The sequence below is a fragment of the Podarcis liolepis genome (genome assembly GCF_965112155.1).
Source record: "Podarcis liolepis genome assembly, chromosome: W".
Taxonomy (NCBI): domain Eukaryota; kingdom Metazoa; phylum Chordata; class Lepidosauria; order Squamata; family Lacertidae; genus Podarcis; species Podarcis liolepis.
Genome location: NC_139568.1, coordinates 37,107,092 through 37,115,706, shown reverse-complemented (window position 1 = coordinate 37,115,706; position 8,615 = coordinate 37,107,092). Strand labels below are relative to the sequence as shown.

The 8,615-nt window shown below is 47.7% G+C and overlaps 1 pseudogene across 1 annotated transcript; it reads right to left on the bottom strand.

Annotated features, from left to right (window-relative positions):
- Positions 1 to 2,439: 2,439 nt before the first annotated feature.
- Positions 2,440 to 3,019, bottom strand: LOC310697790 (transmembrane protein 256 homolog; annotated as a pseudogene). Its single transcript has one exon. The product of its transcript is annotated as a transmembrane protein 256 homolog (transcript).
- Between the last annotated feature and the right edge of the window lie 5,596 nt (positions 3,020 to 8,615).

Sequence of the window (8,615 nt, the reverse complement as noted above, 5' to 3'; positions counted from 1 at the left end):
AAATCATATTCACATTTTGTTACATAATTCTATGACTTAATATATAAGAGCATCGACCTCTTTCTGACTTCCACATAACTTTCCATATTCTTCGCATTTCTATAAGCACTTATTTACCCTTTGTCAAATTATAATATTTCACCTTATTATCGGTAAATCAGTTCCTTATAGTTACATTACAAAACATTTCAATTCAAGCCTACAAACGTTTTCAAATGTTTACAATTTTCTTTCAGAAATGTGTTCCAGTCCTTTGGAAACAGTTCGTCACGCTGATTCCGGATTATGTCTTTGAACTCCATCATCTTGAGCTGCCAGTCTTCCAGTGTTGGAAGTTCCTGCTGCTTCCATTTCTGAGCCAGAAGTGTCCTTGCAGCCATTGTGGCATACATAAACATGTTTACATCACTTTTATGTATTTCCTCACCAATTAAGCCTAATAGAAATGCCTCTGGTTTTTTATTAAAATTATATTTCAAAACCTTTTTTAACTCGTATATTATGTCCCAGAAGGCTTTCACTTTAGAACAAGTCCACCACAGATGGAGGAAGTTCCCCTCCTTCTCCTTACACTTCCACCAATTTTTGTCTTGATTTCTATACATCTTAGCAAGTTTGGCATGTCTAATATACCATCGATACATCATCTTAAATATATTTTCTTTGAGTGACACACATGCTGTGAATTTAATTGTTTCGGTCCACAGTTTTCTCCACCTTTTAAAATCAATATTGTGCCCTAAATCCTGGGCCCACCTAATCAGAACACTTTTTACCTCTTCATCCTTTGTGTGCCACTCCAGTAGTAACTGATACATTTCCGACAGTATTTTCATTTTACTACCCAGCAATTCTGTCTCCAATTTAGATTTGCTACTTCCAAATCCGTTTCTTTTATTATCCTCTCTAAACACATCTTGTAACAATCGGTTACCTTTCCTCTTAGTTCTTCGAATGTCTTTAACTTTGTTTTATTATCACTTCCATCAGCAAGTCTTTGTATGTCGCCCATTCAGTTCCCATATTTATTTATTTTTTTGACTGCAAAAGCCTCCAGAGGTGAGAGCCACCTCGGAGTTTTGCATTCCAATAATGTTTTATGTCTGCTCCACACCTCATACAATGATTTTCTAATAGTATGGTTCAAAAACCCTCTGTGCATTCTGACCATTCTGACCACAGGTAGGCGTGCCACGCGAATCTGTTGTCAAATCCCTCCAAATCCAATATATCTGAATTATCTAAGGTTATCCTGGGTGGCGCTGTGGGTAAAACCTCAGTGCCTAGGACTTGCCGATCGCATGGTCGGCGGTTCGAATCCCCGCGGCGGGGTGAGCTCCCGTCGTTCGGTCCCAGCTCCTGCCCACCTAGCAGTTCGAAAGCACCCTTAAGTGCAAGTAGATAAATAGGTACCGCTTTACAGCGGGAAGGTAAACAGCGTTTCCGTGTGCTGCTCTGGTGGTTCACCAGAGCAGCTTCGTCACGCTGGCCACGTGACCCGGAAGTGTCTGCGGACAGCGCTGGCTCCCGGCCTCTAGAGTGAGATGAGCGCACAACCCTAGAGTCTGTCAAGACTGGCCCGTATGGGCAGGGGTACCTTTACCTTTTACCTTATCCATTCTCTCAACCAACAAAAACACGCCGCCTCGTGGTAAATTTTTAGATCTGGCAGGGAAAAACCGCCTCTTTCTTTTGCATCTGTCAATATTTTATACTCAATTCTTGGCTTTTTAACCTGCTAGATAAATTTAGACAATCTTCTTTGCCATACATTAAATTGTTTTGTTCCACTGATAACCGGAATTGTCTGAAATCAAAACAGCAGTCTCAGGAACACGTTCATTTTGATAGTTGAGAATCTACCCATCATTGATAATTTCATTCTTATATATACTTATATTCTTTTGAGCCTACACCAATCCCCTTTATTTCTTTTGTTGCTTCTATTTTCCTCAACAGGACCTCTAGTATTGTTATAAATAACAATGGCGATAGCGGGCACCCCTGTCTGGTTCCCTTTGTTATCTCAATTTTGTCTGTGAAGTTATTATTAACTATCAATTTAGCATATTGTTCCGAATAAATAGCCCGAATACCATTTAAACGTTTTTCACCGATATCCATAAATTCTAAATTTCTTTTCATAAAATGCCAAGACACATTATCAATTTTTTTTTTCAGCATCCAGAAACATTGGGGCGGCTTGTTTGTCTCTCCTGGAGTCCAGATATTCCATTATATCAATTATATTCCTTTCTCTCCCCCCCCCCCCCCACGGAATAAATTTATTCAAAGGAAAAAAAGGTGCGTGGGTTTTTTAAAAAGTGAAATCACTCTCATCATTTATTAAGTTAAAAAACAGCAATTGAAAAGCACCGATCAGACATTGCATTTCGAAGCCTCCATCGCAAACTCAAATCTGGTTGCAATTTTTTGGGGGGAGGGGAAGGATCTTGGCTTTTTAAAAAGGGATTCGGCATTCGGGGAATTCCAAGATGCAGGATAGAGACGCATTCGGGGTGGGCTAAAGACCTCAAGGGATCCCACTCTGACATTTGGAAATCTCTCCTCTCCTAGGGCTCCCTTCTGGCTAGCCTAAGGGAGGAGGGAGGGGCGGGGCTGGCTGCCCTGGCGTTGGGAGATGGGGGCCACATGGGGAGAGAACGGGGTGTCAAGGGGCCATGGCGATCCAGCCGAGGATGAGGAGGGAACCACCATACGGGGCTGCCTTGGTCAGGATCGGGTCCCCTGTCACGGCGTGGTAATACAGGGCGCCAGAGAACATCCCCATGCCCAGAGACAGGATGCTGCCGGCCATCATGGGATAGCGGCAGTGGGGCACAGCCAGGAGGGCCAGGCTGTGGAGGAAGTGGTATTTGTTGGCCATCTCGTAGAGCTCTTTCAAGTCGTCATCTCGGTCGCTGCGACGGAAATCGTGAGCCCCGTAGGCGGCCGCCCCGACGGCTGCAGCCCCGCTCAGCGCAACAAGCCGTCAGAAAAATGCCCCGGCGCCCGACATATCAATTATATTTCTAACATTGTCCTTCATCTGTCTACCAGTTAGAAATCCAGTTTGGTTCTTTCCAATCTCCTCTCCAAATACATTTTTAAGTCTATTGGCCAATATACTGGCAAATAATTTGTAATCATTATTTAGGAGCGAGATTGGCCTATAATTTTTCACCTGCCTTATGTCCGTGTCTTGTTTGGGAATTAGTGCAATATGGGCTTCTTTCCAAGTAATATATTTTCTTTTTTTAAGAGGAAAAACACATTGGTTTAAAACGTTATATATTTCCAGCCTGATGTGTTGTTGTTTTTGAAGCCAAATTCAATGGAAATGCATTGTTTGAAGAGTGAATAGATGTATATGCAGAATACGTAAACGTGCACTGTGAAAGCTTTGTAATATTACTTTTGTGATTTTGGGTAAAATTGATGGATGAAGAAAGTGTTGAACTAAAAGCAAACTGTGTGCTTAACTTGTGTTTGTATCTTTTTGTTTCTAAAGGGACCTTTACAAATTGAATTTAAAATAAACAAGCAAACTCCAAAATTAAAAAAAAAAATAGAAAAAATAATATTGGTTGGAGCTTTTCTCTGCTTCCTCTAGCTACTCTCCCACAATATATACTGCCGGGGAGGACAAAGCATATGCACAGCTTTGCCACCCATCTCTCAATATGCCCTATACATTTTACTTCTGGTTGGGCTGGAGCTGGCATTTTTCTGATGTCTGCACGTTCTGTCATTGTTGCCTCAAAGCCAATAATATTTATGCTTTAAAAATGCAGAGGAAAAGAACGATAATAGTTATTTTATATGGGTACATGGACAAAGTCTTGTTTGCTATGGCAAGTAAAAATTGCACAAAAGAAGAAAAGGTAATTCCACCACACTTAAGAAATCCATCTTAATATCATTCATAGAGCAATAAATAGCATTAAGTGGGCCAATCCAGACATAGATCATACAACCCTAAACCACTTGGAGACACAAGATGGATTTTGTTCCAGTCAAACAAATCACTTATTTTCTAAGGGAGCAATATTTACAGCAGTGGAAGGGGATTTTCCATTCTGACTGGCCAATTTGACTGCAGCAGCCTGCTGCTGATATTATGGATAATGTTTTCTGAATGAAACTTGGATCAGAATGTTATGCCGTCCTGCATTTCAGATGGAAATAGGAACACTCTTCCTGGCCCAGTCAATTACCACCACCCCCGCTACTTTTTATCAGCCAAGAAGGGCAAGAGTCCGAAGCACAAGTCGTTACCCTGACTAATACAAACACCTTGTCCACATCCTCAAGCCTTACTATCTGAAAATTATCCAAAACAACAGGACTAGACAGTGCTCTGGACACCCATGAGACTCATCTGCTATAACAGCAGAGTCAAGATCCCAGCGGATGCAAGTGGTTTTATCCTCAAAATGCTTTGCAAACAAGTCACAGTGCTTACACATAGCTACCATTGGTTCCACCACCTCCTTGAGTCGGACTGTCTTTCTTCTTCATTAGCGATCACTTGTAGCTGAGTATACTGCTATCTTCAGTACCACTATGTATGCTTAATGATGAGCCCACACCACTGTTCAGTTGTATTCAGCCAGATCTTTCCTCCATCTTTCAACTTGTTTCCTTTCCCTAAGTTCTGCAGTATACCAAGGAGTCAAGTGGGAGAGGATGCTCAGAAGTGATCATGTCAAAAGCCTGAGCCATTCAGATGTTCCAGAGGCTGGCCAGGGCTTTGATAGGAGTGCCAGTCATATCACAGAAAAAAACCTCAGCGTTACCTGGAAACCCATTAGATACACCAGCCTCCAGAGGCGGATAATCCTAATAGGTCCCTTGCCTCTAGAAAGGTGAAAAGTGGTGCTATGTACTGAGCTGAATAGGATCCAAAATGCAGCAGTCTGATTGGTCCTAGAACAATAGGATTTAGAATGCAGCAGTCTGATTGGTCCTAGAACAATAGGCTCCAAAATGCAGCAGTCTGATTGGTCCTAGAACAATAGGATTCAGAATGCAGCAGTCTGATTGGTCCTAGAACAATGCAGCAGTATGATTGGTTGGCAGGAGCCACCCAATCCAGCTCCAGATAGAAGTGAATCCACAACCCAATTGGCCTACAGGAGAATTCCGGAATTAGCCAATCACGTGCAGCCCATTGTGTAAATAATGTATATAAAGCAGATACTTTGAGGGGACTTCCATTCCCTCCTCACCACCATGAGCTGAATAAAGAGCATGAAATCCACTCTCGACTCTGAGTATATTTCACTGGCGACGAGGATGGGATCCCGCTGAGCTGACCACCACACACAGCACCGCGGCACCGCCACCTGCCGCACCGCTGCCTCGCACCGTGTATCCAGGCTTCAGCTCCGGGACCCAAGGAACTAAGAACGGCAACCAATAGCAGCTTCTCGCCGTTCAACCCAGCATCCGGAGACTGGGAAGCGTATGTGTCAGGGGTTCAGGAGCAGAGGCGAGGGCAAGGGAGGAAACAGAGAGCGAGGGGGAGGAGTCCGAAGAAAAGATGAGTGATGACGACGACCCGAGATCTCCGAGTCTTTCCAGTGAATCAGAAGATTCACAGAAAGGAGCGCCAGTGGCCAGAGCAAGGGGGGAGCCTAGGGGGACACCCCAGGAAGAAGGGTCCAGAGGGGGTTCAGAGGGCAGCAGTTGGAAATCGGGGCCAGCGTCCCCAACAGAGCGCAGTGGAGAGGAAGGGCGCCAGGTATCGAGCTCCGGAAGCTCGCCGCAGGGGGGAGGGCATGAGTCAGGAGTGGCCACACCTCCATCGGGGAGCGAAGAAACGGTCAAGCGGAAAGTGGAAGGTTGGGCGCGCGCGCCAAGTTCAAATGCACAGGAAGGCGGCGCAGTAAGCAGCCCGGAAAGGGAGCCAGGTCCTAAAGCCCGACGCAAGGAGACAGAAGGGTCCGGGGGGTCAGCGTCAGAAGAGTCCAGGAAGGAAGAGACCACGGGGGGCAGAGGGACCCAGAGAAGAACGGTCAGGCAGAAAAGGTGGAGTAAGGCGAGGGTATTAAGTTGGTGTACAGGGGGCGGAGACTCAGACGGAGCTTCGCCGGTCTAGCTTATAAGACGTAGAGCTGCACGCGGCAGCTTGGAAATGGAAACTGTAACTCAATAAAGACTTTTATAAAGTGAACGCTGGCTAGCGTGATCCTCGGTGAGCTAGGATCTGGGAGCAGCTCTGACAGTAAGCTCCGTCTCCAAGTTTTTGGCACCTAAAGCCTCGCGGAGAGGAGAGAAGGCTGGTGCCTACTTGCAAGCTCACGAACGGCAGACAAGATGACGGCCGAACAGCAGATAGCGGATCTCAGAGAAGCAGTGACACAACTGAATGCCGAGATACTTGCATCCAGGAAGAGAGAGGAGGATGCAGCTGCCGCCTACAGGGATCTCCAGATCAGGTTGGAAATGCTTACGAAGCAAGGGCAACTGACACCCAAACCGGAGGGGATTGGGTTGGGGAGACGAGCAGGCGGTCTAGTCTCTCACTTCGATGGGAATTTACAACAGTACCCCAACTTTAGAGCAGATGTAAAGTGTGCCCTGCAACTGCTGGACAAGGACTTTAGAGATGAGCAAGAGAAGGTGGGGTTTATCATGTCCCATTTGCATGGAGATGCTAAAGCATGGCTGCGCAATTTGTGGAGAGATAAGGATCCGGCGCTCCAAAATGCGGATGCCTTCATTAAAGCGATGGATGGGTGTTTTTTATCAAGCATAGACGTGGATCTTGCCCGGAAGGAGATACATGGACTGAAGCAGGGGAGGGCCAGTGTAAGGCAGTATCATGCCCACTTTTTTGCATTGGTCAGTGCCCTGGAATGGGACAGAGATTCGGCTCCAGTCAGAGACCTGTTTTGGGAAGGCTTGAGCGGCGCGGTTAAAGACGAAATTGCGAGGGGGGAGAGACCCCGGAGCACGCAGGAGATCGTTCAGAGGGCGCTGGCGGTCGGGGTGCGTCTGGAAGAACGTCCATGGAGCAGGGACGAAGGGCGTGGAGGGCGCGAACCAGCCAGAGGCTACTCCTTCGTTCCCAGAGAAACAGCGCGTGCGCAATCCACGCCTCCGCCAGGCGGAGGAGCGGAAACTATGGAGGTTGGAGGTGCAAGGGCTCAGTCAGTAAACAGAGCCCTAGCACCGGGAGCAGTGAAAGCGAAGCCTCCTAGAGGGAACCGGAAGTGTTACATCTGCGACAGTCCCCAGCACATGGCGAAAGAGTGTCCCCAGAGGCTCCACAAGCACACTGCAGCCTCAGCAATGGTAACTGCAGCTACTCAGCAAGGAGAACCACAGCAGGGAAACGACGGAGTCTGGCTGGAGACAGAGGCACTGGGGCCCGGCCAGACGAGTCAGTGAAGCAGTCCCCAGAGATTTTGCAGCCCACAGACCCCCTCCCGCCCAAACCAGTAGTGCGGCTCACCGCCTCGCTCCAGCTGCCCAATGGAATCACCATGGACGTGCCGATCACCATTGACTCAGGAAGCAATGCGGACTTTATAGGGCAAGACTTTGTTGACCGGCACGCTATACAGTTGCTGCCTGCCACACTGCCCCTGCAGGTTGTCACGGTGGATGGCAGGGAGCTGCTCGGGGGGCAGGTGGTGAAGCAAACGCCACCAATGGTGATGCGACTTGGAAATCACAGGGAAGTCATCAGCTTTAATGTCACTCAACTATCGGACACGCCTATTGTATTGGGCATGAGTTGGCTGGACAAGCACAGCCCGACGCTGGCTTGGTACCAGAGACAGCTGACCTTCGGCTCTTCCTATTGTGCTGAACACTGCATCCTGCCCCGGCAGGAAGGAGAGGAAGAGGAGTCACAGCTGCAGCTGGGGACGCTGCAAGCAGTTCCCCACAAGTACGCAGAATTTTTGGAGGTTTTCTGCGAGAAGGAGGCGGACAAGCTACCCCCCCCACAGACCATACGACTGCAAGATTGACCTCCTGCCAGGGGCGGCGTTGCCAAAAGGGAAGCTGTATTCCATGTCTGAGGACGAACTACAGGAACTCAAAGAGTTCATAGATCACAATTTGGAGCGCGGTTTCATCCGAGAGTCCAAGGCAGTGGGGGGCAGTCCTGTATTCTTTGTCAAGAAGAAAGACACGCCCCAAAAAAGGCTCGTGGTGGACTATCGGACCTTAAACGCTTTGACCAAGCCATCGGATTTCCCCATGCCCAGGATCGACGACCTCCTCGCGACGGTGCGCAAAGGACGCGTCTTCACCAAGTTGGACCTGCGAGGGGCGTACAACCTCATTCGCATGCGGGAAGGAGATGAGTGGAAGACAGCCATGTTCACGCCCCTGGGCACCTACGAATACAGAGTTATGCCTTTTGGATTGCAAAATGGCTCCCACTGTTTTCAAGCTTTCATGCATCACGTGTTGGCGGGGCTCCTCTACAAGAAGTGTGTCTGTTTCCTGGATGACATACTGATCTTTTCTGACTCGCAGCAGGATCACGACAGAGACGTCAAGGAAGTGCTGAGCAGACTGCAGCAGCATAGGCTCTACGCCAAGCTGGAAAAGTGCCAGTTCGACGTGTCGGAGGTGGATTTCCTGGGCTACAG